Source organism: Dama dama, chromosome 14 (genome assembly GCF_033118175.1).
Source record: "Dama dama isolate Ldn47 chromosome 14, ASM3311817v1, whole genome shotgun sequence".
NCBI classification, from domain to species: domain Eukaryota; kingdom Metazoa; phylum Chordata; class Mammalia; order Artiodactyla; family Cervidae; genus Dama; species Dama dama.
In genome coordinates, this window is record NC_083694.1 from 63,836,155 (window position 1) to 63,859,280 (window position 23,126).

The 23,126-nt window shown below is 37.3% G+C and overlaps 1 protein-coding gene across 1 annotated transcript in view; it reads right to left on the reverse strand.

Annotated features, from left to right (window-relative positions):
- PDC (phosducin) overlaps positions 1–22,137 on the reverse strand; it is a 74,115-nt gene extending 51,978 nt beyond the window's left edge. Inside the window, exon 1 of the mRNA XM_061161272.1 lies at positions 22,118–22,137. The gene's annotated coding sequence lies outside the window, so the exon portion shown is untranslated. The remainder of the gene's footprint in view (positions 1–22,117) is intronic.
- Positions 22,138–23,126: the final 989 nt, after the last annotated feature.

The following is a 23,126-nucleotide window of genomic DNA, read 5'->3' on the forward strand; positions in this document are numbered from 1 at the left end:
TCCTCCAGGGGATCTTCCCCACCCAGGGGATCTTCCCCACCCAGGGATCTCCTTCGTCTCCTGTATTGCAGGCAGATTCTTTACTGGCTGAGCCACTGGGGAAGTCCCAGTTGGTGTGTATTAGATGCTAAATACTTGTTAATTAAAAGAGAAGTTTGCTCTTTTGAGTTTTTTATACCTTGTATTAATTCAAATTCATTTTTGTCAAATATCTCCTAATAGTATGATTGAACTTGGGGTGATTAAGGCAGTAATCAAGCTTATAATGTGGACATTGTAGTCCAATACTAGTATTATGCACTTTTCTTTGTACTGTTTCCAAAACATTATAGAGTTATCCAGATCAAGGATAGTTAATTGGACTTTGGCCATCCTTTACTTCCCAGAACCTAATCTTTCAGTTGTTGAATGATATTGGCAAAGCTGCAAAGATCTTTGTAAAGTAATAAGCATGGATAATAAGTGCTTTGAGGAAACATATGATACAATTCTTAAGAATTCCTTAGATTCAAACCTTTAGGCTTTATAGAATTAATTATTCTTTTCCAGTTGATTCATCTAATAATTTACATATTGCATTTTATTTAAAAGAAATATACACAACTGAGGAAAATTGAAAGCTGTGTGGCAAACACACACACACAAGTCTGATAAAGCAGGTAAACTAGTAAATCTCATCAGGTTTCATAATCAGGAGGAACCATGGCGTCTGTTTCCAGATGTCACCAGCCAAGGGAGCAGATGCAAAACTTGCGAATTAACTGGAACAGGAGCAGCTTCTCCTCTTGGGCAACCAGTATTTGCCCTGTGAAAGGTTTTCCCTTCTCTCATACTTCTGGAAAGGAGAGGAAGAAAAGAGAGTGAGGAAATAGCAAGGGGAAGGTGAAAGATTGGAGATGGACTTATTTCAGACATCAGTCTACTTTCCATGTTTCTCATTTCTGGAACTGTCTTGAACGTCCAGAGGAGACCGTAGGATGGCACCTAGATCTACAGAAATGAGGTGATGAGCCATAACCTTTGTCTTTGGAATCTCGTTTATATCCTGACTGGAAATGCTTATCTCACATATACCTAGTCAGTACGGTACCTGTTGCTGTTTGTTTAGTCACTCAGTCGTGTCCAACTCTTTTGCGACCCCATGGACGATAGTCCGCCAGGCTCCTCTGCCCACGGGATTTCCCAAGCAAGAATACTGGAGTGGGTTGCCGTTTCCTTCTCCAGGGGATCTTCCCAACTCAGAGATCAAATGCAGGCGGATTCTTTACCACTGAGCCACCAGGGAAGCCTAGTACAGCACCTAGACTTATAAGATGATTAGGCCTAGGTTTTCTCTTCTTTGTAATATTGCTAATATCATGACCAAAAATTTTTACTTCACATATACCTATACCTACACCTACACACATAAATATAGCTACCCATATACATAAGTACTCACATACATAATATACTTACACACATAAAAACACACACTCAGGTACTGATTCTCACACAAACACCTGACAGCTACATATATATGCATAAATATTCTTCTCTCCCAATCCCCAACCCTTGCCCTCAAAGAATCTTGTCTTTGTTAGCCAAACCTTTTGTCCTATTTGCAAGAGAGAAAAGATCTTTCCATTGTATAATTGTGTATGATACGTATTATTCTTTGCACCAGCATCATCTTTAATAGCGTTCTACTCTTCTCAAGGCCCTGATTTTATAATGGTGAATTGTTAGTATTAAAATTTATAGGGAATTCCCTGGTGGTCTGGTGATTAGGACTCCGTGCTTCCATTGCAGGGGCCATGGGTTTGATCCCTGGTTTGGGAACTAAGATCCCACAAGCTGTGTGGCATGGCCAAAACAAAGCAAATCACATTCTTCTATCCTTTTCTCAACTCCTTATTTTGGTGATGGTGTTGACTAGCATCCATTCTTCTCCATGGTAGAGCGTGATTTCTTTGAGGATTTACCTCTCCCCCACTGTATACAATCATGTGGAAGGGAATTTCAAACCCCTGCCTCTAACAATGAAACTTTGAAAGGTCAAACCATTCCTCTCCCACTACCTGGAATTGCTAATGAATGAGATTGTGATCTAAGAGCTTCCAACTGGAAGGTTTTGAAATCTGAGTGGTTCATGGTCAGAAAGGACAGCCAGAGATCTTTTATGGCAGCAATGACTATTCTAACGTGAGGGTAGTTATTTCCTCCTGATTCTTCATCCCATGCCTTCTAGAGCTGCCTCAATTTCTTTGCCTTGCCAAGTCTGGTCCTCCAATTTCCTGTCTTCAAAACCCAAATATCCTTCCCATAAACTGCCCGTTTAAAAGTTAGACAGAGTCAATGTCTGCTACTTTCAACCAAAGAAGATAAGTGATGACGAGTCTCAGGATATAGATCCTCAGAGAAGGGTGAAATATCAAGTATGGTGACCTTTGATGAAGCAGCTAAGAGAGTTATCACCTGTGTCATCTGGAAAAAAGAATCTCAATAAAAGATAAAGTTTAGGGACTTAGAATAGTTTCCATCATGGAACAACATAAAGAGTGTGCAGAATTCAAGGATGGTAAGGAAAGGAGGCTCCTGATGGCACTGGATGCATGATAACAAAGAAATTACAGACTTAAAATTAAGTATCAGTTTTTTAAAAAAGTGGACATAAATGCAGGGACTTTAGACGAATATATTGAAAGAGTCTTCCGTATCTTGTACATATTGGATTGAGATAGACAAGATTTAAATTCAGTGTTTAGCCACTAATTGAATTCAGAGTTGTATCAGTCAGAGTAGGCTGCTTGGGTTATGCTGTGGTAACAAAACAAGCCCTAAGGGTTTGTTGCTTACTCATACTGCATAGTCACTGCAGGTTGGTTGGCAGTTCTGCTTTGCATAGCCTTCACTCCACAACTCAGGCTGATATAGCCTCTGCTATCTGGACCATTGCTGGTGATTGTGGCATAAGGGAAAGAAGAAAATGTAATGCATTGTGAACTAACTCTTAAAGTCTTTGAAGGGAAATGAAAAACATCACTTCTCATGTATATCTGGCCAAAGCAAGTTGTATGGCCTTTCATAACTTCAAAGGGACAAGGAGGTACCATTTTGCCCAGCATAAGAACTGGAAATACTTTTTGGACTGTACTAACGGAAACAGTGTCAGACTTTATTTTTTTGGGCTCTAAAATCACTGCAGATGGTGACTGCAGCCATGAAATTAAAAGACACTTATTCCTTGGAAGGAAAGTTATGACCAACCTAGATAGCATATTAAACAGCAGAGACATTACTTTGCCAACAAAGGTCTGTCTGGTCAAGGTTATAGTTTTTTCAGTAGTCATGTATGGATATGAGAGTTGGACTGTGAAGAAAGCTGAGCACCGAAAAATTGATGCTTTTGAACTGTGGTGTTGGAGAAGACTCTTGAGAGTCCCTTGGACTGCAAGGAGATCCAACCAGTCCATCCTGAAGGAAATAAGTCCTGGGTGTTCATTGGAAGAACTGATGTTGAAGCTGAAACTCCAATACTTTGGCTACCTCATGCGGAGTTGACTCATTGGAAAAGACCCTGATGCTTGGAGGGACTGGGGGCAGGAGGAGAAGGGGATGACAGAGGATGAGATGGCTGGATGGCATCACCGACTCGATGGGCATGAGTTTGAGTAAACTCCGGGAGTTGGTGATGGACAGGGAGGCCTGGTGTGCTACGATTCATGGGGTTGCAAGGAGTCGGACACGACTGAGCCACTGAACTGAACTGAACGACCTCTATCAAAACTTTGCTAGAGTTTGTATGTGAAAATTCGAATATTCATTTGGAAAATATGAACTGGAGGCATCAGAGTAATTTGAACCTCCAAACTCCTCTAAATATCCCCTGAAACTGTCTTGAGAGAAGGGCAACTCTTCTCTGTCTGTCTGAAAAGCTATTTCCTTTGATGCTTGTAGATGCCTGTATACCTTCATCTGAGGGAATTCACATGAAGAAAGTAGTTGACAGCCTTCCTCATGTCCGTATCTTTTAATCTACAGACTATTAATCAGAATTATACCCTGGCATGCCTCAGATCAGTCTTAGAAAGTTAAAATTTTACATAACAAAAGAATAGCAGGCCGGAACATGCCAATGTATATTAACCCTAAAGCAGGAAATATATGTGGGAAATTGATTTTGTGAACGCTTCACTAAACAGAATACAGCAGGATTTTAGTTTTACGAAATTTGTCAGTGTGATTCACATATCAGAGATTCCATGTGAACTAGATTAGCTGGGTTGAAAAATCTAACAGTTTTTATTTTTTTATTTTTTGCTTAGCACACGTACAACAAACACACACTTAAAAATGCGTTCAGGAAAAGAAATGCATTCAATAGTCAAAGAAAGTTGGATACTAGAATTTTAGAAATATCTTATTTTAGAAAGCATAAAGATAGCCAAATCTAGGGAGGCTTAGATAATAGTCTTTTCAACAAACACCTGAAGTATATATTGAAGGAATCCCCAGTATCTTTATTTTTAAATATTTATTTATTTACTTGGCTGCATCAGGTCTTAGTTGCGACACACAGGATCTTTTGTTGCTGTTCATGGGCCCTCTGGTTGCTCCAAGGCATGTGGGATCTTAGTTCCCATATCAGGGATTGAATCCGAGTCCCCTGCGTTGCAGGGTAGATACTTAACCTCTGGACCACCAGGGAAGTTATCCCAGTATCTTTAAAACACCTGTTTTGAAACATCTATTTAAAACATCTGTTCTCTCCAGATCAGAAATGCTGGTATGAAATACTGCCCTGGAAATGAGAAGCAGCATGGGGGTGGCAGAGATGAGGCAAGACCATTATAGGCACTGAGACTGGTACAATCAGACTGGCCTGTCTGGAAGAGCTCTCTGGCTATGCCCACCCGACTGTGAATGAGTTCCTTAGGAAAAAAAAGTAGGAGTGGAGCAACCACATAATACAAAAGGAGTAAAAACTCCAAGTCAAGTAAACAGAGGTATGACTTAAGCCGTGAAAAGAAATCATGATCAAATCTTTAAGCCAATTACTTAACCTAATTGTTTACAATGTCAGATCCCCTTGAATGAAGGAAAGACCAGACAGCCTTGATGTCAGATCCTGAGGTAACACTAAAAGTGCCTTTGGGAGATGTCAGGATATCCATGCCAAAGGGAAAGATGACTTGTGTGCTTTTTGGCCCTGCACCACCAAGAAAGAGGCCCAATGCTTGGCACACCTTGGAAGGAATGTATACCCACTTTAGGTATCCTGCTTTAGCCATTTACCAGGTAACCTGAAAAGCTGCCAACTTTGATTGAGGCCCACAGCAAGAAAAAATGCCCTAGGCAAAAAGTGTAAAATGCTTTGAGCTATTACTAATGCTCATGGCTGGAAGAGAGCTGTGAGTGGAAGGGGGGAATGAATAAGTTGTAAACTGTGAGACAGTGTTAGCAATTACATGTGCATATAATTCTTCTGGGAACATTGGCAGAGGTTCCTTATATTGGAAGCACATGCTCTCTAATTTGGAAATTTATAGTGACTTTCATTTCTGAAATTTCCCTGATGAATGGAGAATTAGAACCATTTGTCTATTTTACAAAATACAAATATCCATTAAAAGCACAGACTGAATATCCTGCTTTGAACTCTGGTAGACCCACAGTTACATGTAACTTTCACATAGAAACTGAGAACACAGACCTGTTTTAGCTTGCCATCTAGTCTTTTTCCAGCTACAAAATTTTATTACTAAATGTGAAGTTTCAGGAACAGAAATTCCTTTGCCTTGGGGTGTGATAGTCCTTACATCAGCTTAGATCTTCAGTATGGGTACATATAAATGCCTTTAGCTTAATGTTTCACTATTTTTGACTGTCAATTTTAGTTATCCTTTTAGGTATATTTGATTTTTATTAGGTTTGTTTGTATTTTTTCTGATATGTCATTATTAATTCAGGATTTTTAAAAGTATTGTTTATTGAGTTATAGAATATAGCTTTGGCTTATTAGGCATCCGCTTTCATACCTCTTTTTTGCTTTAAATGCTTTTTAATTGAATTATTCTTTTTACATTTAAAAAAGTTATTTATGATATCCTATCACTGGGATAATTTGAAATATTTTTCTTGCTAAATATTAACTATGCTTACGTTAAAAGAGAAATAATAAAGTTTTTTTGTTTTAATGCATAATGGTGCTTTTTTTTTTTTTTAACCATATTTTAATGGAAGATAACATGGAATTTATCAGGCTCTGTAACGGAAATACATCTGGGGAAAAAGCGATAGGATTTCTAAGACATTACTTCAAGGGAAGTTAATCTCAGTTTTTTGTTTTGCTTTTGAGATAATTATTATATATATCTGAGGGAATAATTGTCTGTTGTTGATGTGTGAGTATTTCGTGAACATGCTTCACTTGGATTCTCTCCTCTGTTTCACTTCGCTTCTTGAAATTCTTCTGTTCACTTATGAGAAGAATGAATTTCTGAAAGCTATTTTGAGAAGAGCTATGAATGAGTGATATGCATGACATGCTTGACATATAAGTTTATGAAGATAAAACTTTTCATTCCAGACACATGACCAGATTTGTTATGTGAAATGGGCAGCAGGTAGTATGCTGTTATTGGGCTTTCCAGGTGGCTCAATGGTGAAGAATCTGCCTGCCAATTCAGGAGACACAAGTTCAATTCTTAGATCAGGAGGATCCCTTGGAGGAGAAAATGTCAACCCACTCCAGTATTCTTGCTTGGAGAATCCCATGGACAGAAGAGTCTGTAGGGTTACAGTCCTTGGGGTCCAATAGAGTTGGATGTGACTGAGCAGGCATAGAGTATACTGTTATCAAATGTTTGTCTGCAATATATAAAATGCTGTGGGTGACACAAGGAGGAACGATTTATGGAATTAAAGTAAGAATATATCTAGGTGGAAAATGAGAAAATTGCTATAAGGGGGGTATAGTGCTTTGAATTCTGAAGGTAGGTGAGGGACAGACATCTTCAGTATGGATTGGCCTTGGATCAAAACATCTAAGACAATCAGTTTTATGTGACTGACTTCTTGTCATTATTTTTTAAGTGTCATTTTTATTTTATTTTTTTGCAGAGAGTGTATCTCCTCCAGTCTGAGTGACATTTTAAGTTCTTTACCTTTTATTACCTTAGATTCAGTATTTGTAAGATCTGGGAATGGAGAAGGGGGATTGAGTGGATGAAGGAAGAATCATTACATATCATGTATTTATTCACTCAATCAATATTTATGGAGCATTGTAGACAGTAGTGAACAAGTCACACTCATCCCTGCCTTCCTAGAACTTAGAGTTTGGGAGGGAAGAGAGACAAATAGTGCTTTACAATAATTTAAGCAATGCCAAATTAATGTAGCAAAGAGTCAGACATGACATAGCAACCTAACAACAACAAGTTAATGCTCTAAAATACAGATACTGAGTTGCTTCATAATAGTCAAATTTATCGTAGGGGTTCATGGGCATCGAGACAAAATGAAATATATATTAAGACCTGATGAGGCAATTAGAGTTATGTAGGTAGAAAGTGAGGGGCAGTTCAAGGGAATGGAGAGATGAGAGCTGATGGGAATGTTTTAAGGAGAGGAAATAACACATGTAAGACAGGAGACTAGAAAGTGCAAATGTAAAGACAGAAAGATCAGTATTACTGGCTCATAACATTTAAATGAACAAGTAGCAGAAGCTAAGGATGGATAGGAATGCAGGGCCCCTGTCAAGAAGGGCCTTGAAAGACAATCCAAATGTTTACATCTTATTAATATTTACAGGCTGTGGGAGACCACCAAAGGGTTCAAGTGGGATTATGGGATAGAAGCAAGACTAGATTGAGGTCACAAAGAATGCTCTGGCTGAGATGTGTAGAATAAGACTGAAGAAAATTAGACCAGCTCCCAATTCACTTAATTTAAAGGCAGAACAAGGTACGTCTAAGGTAAGAGAAACCCAAGTAAGACGGTAGGTGTTGCGAGAGGGCATCAAGGGTAGACTCACTGAAACCAGAATCACAGAAAACTAGCCAATCTGATCACAGGACCACAGCCTTGTCTAATTCAATGAAACTAGGCCATGCCGTGTGGGGCCACCCAAGATGGTCGGGTCATGGTGGAGAGGTCTGACAGAATGTGGTCCACTGGAGAAGGGAATGGCAAACCACTTCAGTATTCTTGCCTTGAGAACCCCACAAACAGTATGAAAAGGCAAAATGATAGGATACTGAAAGAGGAACTCCCCATGTCGGTAGGTGCCCAATATGCTACTGGAGATCAGTGGAGAAATAACTCCAGAAAGAATAAAGGGATGGAGTCAAAGCAAAAACAATACCCAGTTGTGGATGTGACTGGTGATAGAAGCAAGGTCCAATGCTGTAAAGAGCAATATTGCATAGGAACCTGGAATGTTAGGTCCATGAATCAAGGCAAATTGGAAGTGATCAAACAGGAGATGGCAAGAGTAAACATCAACATTCTAGGAATCAGCGAACTAAAATGGACTGGAATGGGTGAATTTAACTCAGATGACCATTATATCTACTACTGCGGGCAGGAATCCCTTAGAAGAAATGGAGTAGCCATCATGGTCAACAAAAGAGTCCAAAATGCAGTACTTGGATGCAATCTCAAAAATGACAGAATGATCTCTGTTCGTTTCCAAGGCAAACCATTCATTATCACAGTAATCCAAGCCTATGCCCCAACCAGTAACGCTGAAGAAGCTGAAGTTGAATGGTTCTATGAAGACCTACAAGACCTTTTAGAACTAACACCCAAAAAACATGTCCTTTTCATTATAGTGGACTGGAATGCAAAAGTAGGAAGTCAAGAAACACCTGGAGTAACAGGCAAATTTGGCCTTGGAGTACAGAATGAAGCAGGGCAAAGGCTAATAGAGTTTTTCCAAGAGAACGCACTGGTCATAGCAAACACCCTCTTCCAACAACACAAGAGAAGACTACACATGGACATCACCAGATGGTCAACACTAAAATCAGACATTATATTCTTTGCAGCCAAAGATGGAGAAGCTATATACAGTCAGCAAAAACAAGACCGGGAGCTGACTGTGGCTCAGATCATGAACTCCTTATTGCCAAATTCAGACTTAAACTGAAGAAAGTAGGACCTAAATCAAATCCCTTATGACTATACAGTGGAAGTGAGAAATAGATTTAAGGGACTAGATCTGATAGACAGAGAGCCTGATGAACTATGGACGGAGGTTTGTGACATTGTATAGGAGACAGGGATCAAGACCATCCCCATGGAAAAGAAACGCAAAAAGGCAAAATGGTTGTCTGAAGAGGCCTTACAAATAGCTGTGAAAAGAAGAGAAGCGAAAAGCAAAGGAGAAAGGGAAAGATATTCCCATCTGAATGCAGAGTTCCAAAGAATAGCCAGGAGAGATAAGAAAGCCTTCCTCAGTGATCAATGCAAAGAAATAGAGGAAAACAACAGAATGGGAAAGACTAGAGATCTCTTTAAGAAAATTAGAGATACCAAGGGAACATTTCATGCAAAGATGGGTTCGACAAAGGACAGAAATGGTTTGGACCTAACAGAAGTAGAAGATATTAAGAAGAACTGTACAAAAAAGATCTTCACGACCCAGATAATCACGATGGTGTGATCACTCACCTAGAGTCACACATCCTGGAATGTGAAGTCAAGTGGCCTTTAGGAAGCATCACTATGAACAAAGCTAGTGAAGGTGATGGGATTCCAGTTGAGCTATTTCAAATCCTGAAAGATGATGCTGTGAAAGTGCTCAAGTAAAAGTGAAAGTACTTTCAAGTGAAAGTACTCAATATGTCAGCAAATTTGGAAAACACAGCAGTGGCCACAGGACTGGAAAAAGGTCCGTTTTCGTTCCAATCCCAAAGAATGCTCAAACTACCACACAATTGCACTCATCTCACATGCTAGTAAATTCTCCAAGCCAGGCTTCGGCAATACGTGAACTGTGAACTTCCAGATGTTCAAGCTGGTTTTAGAAAAGGTAGAGGAACCAGAGATCAAATTACCAACATCTGCTGGATCACTGAAAAAGCCAGAGAGTTCCAGAAAAACATCTATTTCTGCTTTATTGACTATGCCAAAGCCTTTGACTGTGTGGATCAGAATAAACTGTGGAAAATTCTGAAAGAGATGGGAATACCAGACCACCTGACCTGCCTCTTGAGAAACCTGTATGCAGGTCAGGAAGCAACAGTTAGAACTGGACATGGAACAACAGACTGGTTCCAAATCAGGAAAGGAGTACATCAAGGCTGTATATTGTCACCCTGCTTATTTAATTTATATGCAGAGTACATCATAAGAAACACTGGGCTGGAAGAAGCACAAGCTGGAATCAAGATTGCTGGGAGAAATATCAATAACCTCAGATATGCAGATGACACCACCTTTATGGCAGAAAGTGAAGAACTAAAGAGCCTCTTGATGTGAAAAGAGGAGGGTGAAAAAGTTGGCTTAAAGCTCAACATTCAGAAAACTAAGATCATGGAATCCAGTACCATCACCTCATGGCAAATAGATGGGGAGACAGTGGAAACAGTGTCAGACTTTATTTTTTGGGGCTCCAAAATCACTGCAGATGGTGATTGTAGCCATGAAATTAAAGACACTTACTCCTTGGAAGGAAAGTTATGACCAACCTAGATAGCATATTAAAAAGCAGAGACATTCCTTTGCCAACAAAGGTCCATCTAGTCAAGGCTATGATTTTTTTCAGTGGTCATGTATGGATGTGAGAGTTGGACTGTGAAGAAAGCTGAGCGCCGAAAAATTGATGCTTTTGAACTGTGGTGTTGGAGAAGACTCTTGAGAATCCCTTGGACTGCAAGGAGGTGGACTGCAACCAGTCCATCCTAAAGGAAATCAGTCCTGGGTGTTCATTGGAAGGACTGATGCTGAAGCTGAAACTCCAGGACTTTGGCCACCTCATGCGAAGAGTTGACTCATTGGAAAAGACCCTGATGCTGGGAGGGTTTGGGGACAGGAGGAGAAGGGGATGACAGAAGATGAGATGGCTGGATGGCATCACTGACTCGATGGGCATGAGTTTGAGTAAACTCCGGGAGTTGGTGATGGACAGGGAGTCCTGGCGTGCTGCAATTCATGGTGTCGCAAAGAGTCAGACACGATTGAGCGACTGAACTGAAATGAACTGAAAGGCAGAACTCACCTGGGAAAGATTGAAATCCCATACAGAACCCCATAAATTTCCCAAGTTTATGGTGTCGGAGTTGAGGGTAGGTTATGGGAAATTTGGAGGCAGCAAAACTCAGTGACTCAAAGGGCTTCAGGAAGTATAGTGCTCAAGGCTCAGAGGAGCAGAAGATTCCAGTGCTTCCTCTTCAGGTACTTCTCAATCTTGCACTCAGGTTAGAATTCCCCAGGGACCTATATGAAAATACTGATGACTGTGTCCTATCCCAGGAACCAATGAATCATAATACTGAAACTTGACGAAAACTCTCCTTGAGATTCTAATTCATGAAGGATTGAGAACTACTCTACTAGGCAAGTCAAAAGAGGGAGCAAGCAAAGTGGGAAGGGAGGAGATATAATCTGCAGAAGACAGAAAGTTTTTGGCCCAGCATGAAGTTCCATTGCTACTCTGATTGTCCCTGATAGCATTTCTTGTTTTACAGCCTATTTTATTTATTTATTTATTTATTTATTTTTATTTATTTATTTTTTATTAATGTGGTTTTATCAGTTTTCTTGTGATTAGCATTTGCCTGCATGCGTATGTGCTAAGTTGCTTCAGACATGTCTGACTCTTTGCGACCCTATGGACTGTGGCCCACCAGGCTCCTCTGTCCATAGATGCTCCAGGCAGGAATACTGGAGTGGGTTGTCATTTCCTCCTTCAGGGGATCTTCCCAACCCAGGGATCGGACCCAGATTTCTTACGTCTCCTGCATTGGCAGCTGGGTTCTTTACCACTGCACCACCCGGGAAGCCCTAGTATTTGCCTACTGTAACTTTTTCTATCCTTCTACTTTCACCTTCTTTGTTATATACAGCATATAGCAACATTTGGTTTTTGTTTTTCTTATTAATCCATTCCTACCATGTCCATCTTTTAACTGATGATTTCTGTATAAGTTCCTTTATGTTTATTTGATTGCTATATATTTGGACCTAATTCTACCATCTTACTTATTTTTTAAAATTCTATTTGTCCTCTTTTCTCTATACTCATTTTCTTCAGCATTCTTATCTTTCTGTTTTTGTCTGATTACTTTTTGTTTGTTTTTTTCTTAGGACCGTTTTTTCCTCTCTCAGCTGACTTGGTATTTTTGCATTTTATTTCTATTCTGTTATTGATCGTATTCAAAATTTACTATCAACACTTAACAAATTCTAAATTCTTTTTTTTTTTAATTTTTTTTATTAGTTGGAGGCTAATTACTTCACAACATTTCAGTGGGTTTTGTCATACATTGATATGAATCAGCCATAGAGTTACACGTATTCCCCATCCCGATCCCCCCTCCCACCTCCCTCTCCACCCGATTCCTCTGGGTCTTCCCAGTGCACCAGGCCCGAGCACTTGTCTCGTGCATCCCACCTGGGCTGGTGATCTGTTTCACCATAGATAATATACATGCTGTTCTTTCAAAACATCCCACCCTCACCTTCTCCCACAGAGTTCAAAAGTCTGTTCTGTACCTCTGTGTCTCTTTTTCTGTTTTGCATATAGGGTTATCGTTACCATCTTTCTAAATTCTACAATATTTTCTTAAAATCAACTTTGAAGTTATGAAGTATAACACATGGGAAAGTATGAAAACTGTAGGTACAGTTTAATATATAGTTACAAAGCAAATACCTGTGCACCATTTAGATTAAGAACCATAAGCAGCACCCCCTAGAAACCTCTTGTGTGTTTTATCCCAATCATAATTTCTTTTCTTTTATTTAGAAGTAAACCTATTCTTAACTTATAATAATAGTTTCATTGTTTTATTAGTTGTATATATATCAAAAACAAGTAAAGTTTAGTTTTACTCTTTTTGAATTTTATACAAGTACGGTCATACTGCATGATTTTCTTTTATACCTTGCTTCTTTTCTGCAACTTTATTTCTAAAATCCATGCATATTTTTGTATGTAGCTTTACTACGTATGAAACTACATGGTTAGTTGGTTCATTTTCATTCCTTTTACAGTACTCCATGTATGATTACATGACAGTTTATTCACTCAACTATTGATGGCCATTTGTGATAGTTCCAGTTTCTGATAACCCTGAATAATACAACCGAGATCATTATTGCACATCTATCCTGAAACTCCAATACTTTGGCCACCTCATGTGAAGAGTTGACTCATTGGAAAAGACCCTGATCCTGGGAAGGATTGGGGGCAGGAGGAGAAAGGGATGACAGAGGATGAGATGTCTGGATGGCATCACTGATTCGATGGGCATGAGTTTGAGTAAACTCCGGGAGTTGGTGATGGACAGGGAGGCTGGCGTGCTGCGATTCATGGGGTCGCAAAGAGTCGGATACGACTGAGCGACTGAACTTAACTGAACTGAAATGATCCTCTAATACACCATACACTTGAATTTCTGAGATTGCAATACTTGTGTCCAAGGCAGTTAAAATGCCAGTTGTAGTGGATAATGCCAACAGTTTCCAAACTGTCGAGTTGATCCAATTTATACTCCTATCCACTGTGTGTTAAGAGTTCCTGTGGCTCCGTGTCTTCATCATGGCATTGTTAGTGCTGTAAACTTTTTGCCCATCTGGAGACCGGACAGAAATGTCTCACTGTGATTTTTAAAATGCCAATAGATTAGGCATATTTTCATTTGCTTGCTAGCCATTTAAATTTACTCTTTAGATAAGTACTTATTCTATTCTTTTCCCTATTTTACTGTTGGGTTGCCTACCTTGTTCTCATTGGTTTTTAGGAGCAGTTTTTATACATCCTGCTATTAAGGTTTCTGATATTTTTAAGTATTTTAATGCTGTTGAAAGTTGTATCTTTTTAAAATTTAGTTTTATAATAGTTGCTTCCTGTTACATGAAAGCTGGAATAATTTTGTGTATAGATTTGTATCCAATTGCCTTGCTAGTTTCTCTTATTACTTCTCATGATTTTTCTGTAAGTTCTTGTAGATTTTCTACATGAGCAGTAGTAATATCTGTGAATAGTGTTTTTTTTTTCCCTTTCCAATCCTTATAACTTCATTTCTTTTTCATGTCTGTTGCCCTGATTATCACTTGCACTATAATGTTGAATAGAAGTAGTGGTAATGGTTATATTTGTCTTGTTCAAGATATAAGAATTACCCTTTAAACTTTTAAAATTTGTTATATTCTCTATTTACCAGTCATTGAACCAAGAATGCTAACACTTAGAAAAGAATAGCTAATTAAACTCTAACATGGTAAAAGTAGGGAAAAATAAATGTCAGAAAAAACTAATAAAATAGAAAACAAATATACAATTATGATTTGTTGTTCAGTCACTAAGTTGTGTCCAACTCTTTGTGACCACATGGACTGCAGCACGCTAGGCTTCCCTGTCCTCCACTATCTCCCAAAATCTGCTCAAGTTCATATCCATTGAGTCAGTGACGTTATCTAACCATCTCATCCTCTCCCACCCTCTTCTCCTTTTGTCTTCAATCTCCCAGCATCAGGGTTTTTCCAATGAGTTGACTCTTTGCATTTATGATTTAACCACAGCAATCATTCTTTGAAAAGACTAATAAAATTGGCAAACATCTCTCAGAATTGCTTTTGTTTATTTATTAAGGCCACATCAAGCAACATGTGGGATCTTAGTTTGCTGATCAGGGATTGAACCCATGCCCTCTGCAGTGGAAGTGTGAAATCTTAACCTCTGGACTGCCAGGGAAGTCATGGAATTGATTTTATAAAAAAGTAATAGCACAAAGAGAAAATTGTTAAAAACTAGAAAGAGGTCATCACTATAAATGTTGCAGGTATCAACAGATAATAAAATTATATTATGAAGAAATTATATCATTAGTTAAAACACTTGGCACAAAGGAAATTCTACTTCCAGATTTTTTTTTTTTTTTTTTGCTTTGAGTTCTTCTACTAAACATTCAAGGAAGAAACAGGGCCAATCTTACACAAACTCTTTCAGAAAATACAGAAAGTGGGTCTATTTTCCAATTCATGTAAGGAGATGTAACAGAAAAATCACACCAAAGCAGTTAAAGAAGCAAAGAAGACTTTATTCAAGACTACTGCAATAGAGTAGAGTGATTCAAAATGACAAGTGGGAGGATTTTTAATGGCTGGGATGAGATAATGGGAAAGTACTGGAGGATGTTGCTGGAGAGGTAGGTCAATGTGACTAGGCTATGTGTTTGCTAATTTCTCGCAAAGCCTGGAAGACAAGGGCCCCATCTTTCTTGATGATTGCATTTCAAAAGGACAACTCCCCGGTTCTAGAGAAAGACATTTCTGGGTTGTAGTAGATTTACATCTCTGAATGGCAAAGTAAACATTCATGATTGCAGATTTTCTAAAATAAATGCTTTAAGAAAAGAGAGGTCAGAAAACAGACACATAGATCGGTGGAACAGGATAGACAGCCCAGAAATAAAGCCATACACTTATGGTCAATTAATCTACAACAAAGGAGGTAAAAATATACAATGGAGAAAAAACAGCCTCTTAAGTGGTTGGACAACTACAGACTAAAGAATGAAATTAGAACATTCTCCAACACCATATTCAAAAATAAATTCAAAATACATCATAGACATAAATGTAAGACCAGATAATGTAAAACTAGTAGAGGAAAACATAGGCAGGTGCTCACTTCGGCAGCACATATACTAAAATTGGAAAACATAGGCAGAACACTCTTTGACATAAATTGCAGCAATAATATTTTAAATCCATCTCCTAAAGTAAATAAAATAAAACAAAGAAACAAATGGTACCTAATTAAACTTAAAAGCTTTTCTACAGCAAAGAAAGTTGTATACAAAACAAAAAGCCTATTGAATGGGAGAAAATATTTGCAAAAGATATGACTGATAAGGGATTAATAGCCAACATATATAAATAGCACACATAGCTTAACATCAAAAAACCAAACAACCAGATTAAAAAATAGGGAAAAGAACTAAGTAAACATTTTTCCAAAGAGGAAATGCAGGTGGCCAATAGGCACAAGAAAAGGTGCTTAACATTGCTATTCATCAGGGAAATGCAAGTCAAAATCATTATTAAATATTACTTGATACCTGCCAGAATGACTGTTATCAAAAAGATCAAAATAGCAATTGTTGATGTGGAGAAAAAGGGAACCTTCATACACTATTGATGGGAATGTAAGTTGGTGCAGCCACTGTGAAAAACATCGAGGTTTCTCAAGAAACTAAAACCAGAACGACCATATCATTCAGCATTTCCATTTTGGATATTTATCTGGAAAAAACAAAAACACTAATTTAAAAAAATATATTCATCCAGTGTTCCTAGCAGCATTATTTACAATTGCCAAGATATGGAAGCAGCCTAAGTGTCTATCAACAAATAAATGGATAGAGAAGATGTGGTATATATATATATACAATGGAATACCACTCAGCCATGTTCAAACTAGCGCACAATTGCATTCATCTCACACGCTAGCAAAGTAATGCTCAAAATTCTCCAAGCCAGGCTTCAACAGTATATGAACCATGAACTTCCAGATGTCCAAGATGGATTTAGAAAAGGCAGAGTTAAGAGAGTTCAAATTGCCAGCACCCACTGGATCATCAAAAAAGCACGAGAGTTCCAGAAAAATATCTAATTCTGCTTTATTGACTACGCCAAAGGCTTTGACTGTGTGGATCACAACAAACTGTGGAAAATTCTTCAAGAAATGGGAATACCAGACCACCTGACCTCCCTCCTGAGAAATCTATATGCAGGTCAAGAAGCAACAATTAGAACCAAACATGGAACAACAGACTGGTTCCAAATCAGGAAAGGAGTACATCAAGGCTGCATATTGTCACTCTGCTTATTTAACTTATATGCAAAGTATGTCATGCGAAAGGCCGGGTTGGATGAAGCACAGGCTGGAATCAAGATTGCCGGGAGAAATATCAATAACCTCAGATATGCAGATGGCATCATCCTTATGGCAGAAAGTGAAGAAGAACCGAAGAACCTCTTGATGAAAGTGAAAGAGGAGAGTGAAAAAGCTGGCTTAAAACTCAACATGCAGACAACGAAGATCGTGGCATCTGGTCTAATCACTTCAAGGTAAATAGATGGGGAAACAATGGAAACAGTGACAGACTTTATTTTTTGGGCTCCAAAATAACAGCAGACGGTGACTATAGCCATGAAATTAAGAGATGCTTGCTCCTTGGAAGGAAAGCTATGACCAACCTAGACAGCATATTAAAAAGCAGAGACGTTACTTTGCCAACAAAGATCTGTCTAGTCAAAGCTATGGTTTTTCCAGTAGTCATGTATGGATATGAGAGTTGGACTATAAAGAAAGCTGAGTGCTGAAGAATTGATGCTTTTGAACTGTGGTTTTGGAGAAGATTCTTGAGAGTCCCTTGGACTGTAAAGAGATCCAACCAGTCCATCCTAAAGAAAATCAGTCCTGAATATTCATTGCAAGGACTGATGTGGAAGCTGAAGCTCCAATACTTTGGCCACCTGATGCAAAGAACTGACTCATTAGAAAAGACCCTGATGCTGGGAAATATTGAAGGCAGGAGGAGAAGGGGATGACAGAGGATGAGATGGTTGGATGGCATCACTGACTGGATGGACATGAGTTTAAGCAAGCTCTGGGAGTTGGTGATAGACAGGGAATCCTGGCGTGCTGCAGTCCATGGGGTCACAAAGAGTCACACTCGACTGAGTGACTGAACTGAGCTGACTGACCACTCAGCCATAAAAAAATGAAAATTTGCTATTTGCAGCAACATGGATGGACTTGGAGGGCATTATGCTTTTTAGTGAAATAAGTCAGACAGAGAAAGACAAATACTATATGGTATCACTTATAGGTGGAATATAAAAATACAAGCTAGTGAATATAGCCAAGAAGCAGGCTTACAGATATAGAGAACAAATTAGTAGTTAACAGAGGGGAGGGTAGCAAGGGCAATATAGGGGTTAGGGGGTGGGAGGCAAAAGCTATTGTGTGTAAGGTATGGGATATATTGTACAACACAGGGAATATAGCCAATATTTTATAATAACTGTAAATGGAGTATAATCTTTTAAAATTGTATTAAATATAAGAAATAATAAATTAGTAAAAGAAAAATGAAAACAAAAAAAGAAAAAAGGAAAAGAAGGTCAGAGGTATTTACTTAGGAAGAATCCTGTCTAAAGTTTCATCAAGCTGAGGGGAACATTAAGACCATTTTAGTTAGTGGTTAATATAACATCATTTCTAAAATTTGACAGAAACAGTATTAGAAAGGCAAGGAAGATTCTGGACTAAATACACTTATATACATAAAGACAAGAATTCAGAACAAAAATTTTAACAAACCATATTCAGTGGTTTATAGAAGAAATCAAACATCATGGTCAATTGGTTATATTCCAGGAACGCAATATCGGAAAACGAGTTGCTATAATTCACCACATTAACAGATTAACGGCAAAATATCATGAACTTCAAAATATAAGCAGATGAAAAGTTTGTTAAAATTCAACATCAAGTCATGATTAAAATCCGACTAAACTATAAAGAGGGAAACTTTCTTAATAAATAAAGGGTATTTATGGAAACATATGGTAAATCTCATAGCTGATAGAGACATTTTTAAAGACCTGTTTTTGACCCAGGATCAGAAAAGGATATTTGTTTTCACTCTTTCTATTAAACTTTCTAGTAGATATTTTAGTTAGTGTAAATAGACATGAAAACAAACAAAAGGCATACGGATTTTGAAGGATAAATAAAAGTGGTATTATTCATAGAATATGTATTTTGAGACCATAGCATTTAAGCATGCAAAATTAGAATTGTTGCATCTTACTTATGAGTTAAACCTTTTTTTTTTATTTTATCATTTGGGCTTTCTTTTTTTGTACTAATATTTTGACTTAAAGTTATTTCATTTCATATTTATATAGTAGCTAGACTAGCTTTCTTTTAGTTAGAATTTGCATGGTGTATCTCCTTTAATCCTAAAACTTTCAGTCTTTCTATGTGTGTTTGTCGCTTAGTCGTGTCCAACTGTGACCCTATGGACTATAGCCTGCCAGGCAACTCTGTCTATGGAATTCTCCAAGCAAGAATTCTGGAGTGGGTAGCCATTTCCTTCTCCAGAGAATCTTCCCAACCCAGGAATCAAACCTGGGTCTCCCTAATTGTAGGTGGATTCTTTACAGTCTGAGCCACCAGGGAAGCCCTCAATCTTTTTATAAAGGCATATAATTGGATTTTTTATTATCCAATTTTCAAACTTTATTTTAACTAAGGCATTTAGCTTATGTATATTGAATGTAATTATTTATATAATTTAATTTTTGCCATTATATGTTCTTTTTATTTTTCTCATTTATATTTTTACTTTTTTTAATTTGTCAAATTGATTTTTATACTTTTATTATTTTTCTTTCCACTAGTTTAGAAATGGTTAACATGGAAGTCAAGCTCCTTAATTAATGTTTTAATGCCATTTAGGACCCCTACCTTCCACTTAATACATTACAGTTTGATATTTTAATATTTTTTCAAAAGTTACAATATATTATTATTACCTTTTAAAATACAAATAGATGTTCTTTCCAATTTGCTCATATATTTACCAATATCTTTGCTCTCCATTACTTCCTGCATCTCAGACTTTCCATCTGGGATCATTTTCTTTGTGTCTGAATTTCATCTTTTAGAATTTCATGTAGTGAAAACCTGCTGGCAACAACTCTATCACTTGTATTTTTCCTATGTAAGACCTGATTGATAATCTTTTCCTCATTACATTGGAGATAAATGATACTATCTTCTTCCTTTCATTACTGTTGGTGATGTCAGAATCAGGGGCCCTGTGGCTTGTTGAAGTTAACTGTTTATTTTTTCCAACTGGTTTATAAACCTTTTTATGGTTTTTGAGTTTTTATGTTTTGTTATGATGCATCGATGGACATGAGTTTGAACAAGCTCTGGGAGTTGGTGATAGACAGGGAAGCCTGGCATGTCCACGGGGTCACAAAGAATCACACACGACTGAGTGACTAAACTAAACTGAATGATGATGCATTTAAGTGTGGGTCTTAAAATAATTATCTTCTGGGATTTATTGGGCTTCTTGAATTTGTGGTATGTTATCATTCTTTAGAGCAGTAAAGTTCTCATTCCTCATCTTTTCAAGTCCTTAATCTGCTGCATTTTTGCTTTCCTCTTCTAGTGATTCTCCAATCAAACATAGGATAGACATCTTCATTGTCTCCTTCACACCTACTACAATATCTTTACTTTTGTTTTATTCTATGTTTCTGTCTCTTCATCCTGTGTGCTTGATCTCTTCAAATTTCTCTTTTACTTCACTATTTGTTTCTTCTATTGTATCCAACCATTGTTAGCTATGCTTTTTTTCTATATAAAGAAAAGTTTATTCTCTTCTCATCTCTCTCCTTTCTCTAAACCCATGCTCAGGTAACCAACATTGAGAGTTTGGTGTGTATTTTTCATCTCTTTTTCTGTGCCAAGCAAATCTATATAGATGCATAGGGTCTGCTGTCACAGTCACCCAAAGTCTATAGTTTATCTTTGGGTTCACTTTTAGTGTTGTGCAACCCATGGTTTTGGACAAATGTGTAATGGCATATATTCATCATTATAATTTTATGCAGAATACCCTAAAAATCCTTTCTGCTCTGCTTATTCAGCTCTTCCTCCTCATCTCCTTGGCCACCATTGACCTTAATAATTTTCCGTAATTCCATTGTTCATAATTTTCCCCTTTCCAAAATGTCATATAGTTGGATTCATACAATGTGTAATCAGATTGGCTTCTTTCACCTAGTGCTTCTTTTACCTAGTGTTTAAGTTTCCTCCATGTCTTTTCGCAGTGTAATAGCTCATTTCTTTTTAATGCTGAGTAACATTGCATTGTCTGAATGTACCACAGTTTAGTTATCCCTTCGTCTACTAAAGGACATCTTGATTGCTTCCAAGTTACAGCAATTATGAAAAAAGCTGCTATAAATACCCATGTGCAGGTTTTCATGTGGGCATAAGTTTTCAGTTCCTTTGGGTGAGTACCAAGGAATATGTTTTACTGACTCATATGGTTAAAATATGTTTAGTTTCATAAGAAACTGACAAACTATCTTGAAAGTGGCTGTGACGTTTTGCATTCCCACTAGCATGAGCGTTCTTGCTGCGTTACATCCTCACCAGCATTTGGTATTGTCAGTGTTTCAGATTTTGGCCATTCTCTTAGGTAGTACTATCTCATTGTTTTAATTTATGCTTCCCTGAAGACATATGGTGTGGAAAAGCTTTTCATATGTTTAATAGCCATCTCCATTGCTTTTAAAAGTTTCTCTTATTTTTCACCCCTAGACACCCTATTTTGTTTTTTCTCACATCTGATATACCACTTTTCATGATTTCCTGATTCCTATAGAAAATTTGTAACTTTGTGAGTTATTTCCTTAAATATGTCAAATGTAATTATTTAAAAATCTGATTATTTCAACATCTGAAGGTTTTGCATGTTTGTTGTCTTGTTTCTGCAGATCTAATTTTTGTTTTTTAAACTTCTCTGATTAGAGAATTTCTTCCAGAAATTAGTCACTGTCTTGAAGAAATTCAATGCTTAAAATATGTTGTTTTATTTATAATTTATTGAACAATTTCCATTATTTTTAGCAGGAATTTTATAGGAGTAACCTAGCAAATCATTATCAGAAATCAGATTTAATCAATATCTTAACCCCTAAAATATAAAAATCCTAGAACACTTTAACTCTATTTCTCCCTGCACTTATATGCTAATTTTGTCCAGGATTTTAATCCTATCCTTTCTTTTGTTTTTGTTGTTATTTAGTCACTAAACAGTGTCCAACTCTTTTGCAGTCCCATGGACATGAGTCCACCCACCTTCTCCATCAGTGGGATTTCCCAGGCAAGAATATTGGAGTGGGTTGCCATTTTCTTCTCCAGGGGATCTTCCTGACCCAGGATGCTCTCCTGCATTAGAAGTTGGATTCTTTACCACTGAGTCACCAGGAAAGCACATTCTTTCTTTAGCCTTGTAAATTCAACATTGCTATTTCTATTTTAACATTGCTATTTTTAAATTATATAGTCAATATTTGCTTTGTTTTATACACACACACATACACACAAACAAACTTACCACTTATTTGCTCATCATTTCTTTTTGCATTTTAGACCATGCTTCTGGGTTAATTTTTCTTATTTTTAAAAGTTAGTATAATGTAGATTTCTTAATAATAAAGCTTCTCAGTTTGAGTTAATCTAAGCATGTCTTTATTTTAGACATTCTTGAAAGATAGTTCTGCTGGATATATAATTCTAGATTGATAGTTTTTTCTCTCAACAATTTAAAGACATTATACCACTCTCCATTAATGCTGTTGTTGGCATTCCAACTGCATTTCTTTCTATGTTATGTCATGTTTCCAGGATTTAAAAAACAATTTAGCCTGCTTAGAACATATTGTTATTCCTGAATCAGTAGAGATTTGTGCTTTAATTAAAATCTCAATAAGTGCCAAAATGTGTCTAAAATTTGTCTTTCCTCCTTTTCTATCTATTCTCTTTTTCTGGAATTCTGTCTAGGTCTATGTTAACCTTTTATATCCTCCATATCTCTCTCATTTTTCTCATATCCTTGTCTCTTTGTGATGCATTCTGTGTAATTTCTCAAGAAATACAGTCATTAATTCTATCTTTAGATATATTTACTGCCCAACCATTGATTGAATTTTTTATTTCAACAGTTATATTTTCATTTTTAGATGTCTCACTCTCCCTTCAAATATATGGATTCATAACCTTTAACTGGTTATCTTTGTAATGGAATCTCTTATTTCTCTAAACATTTCATACATATTTGCCCAAAGTTCTGTATTTTATGAATCTA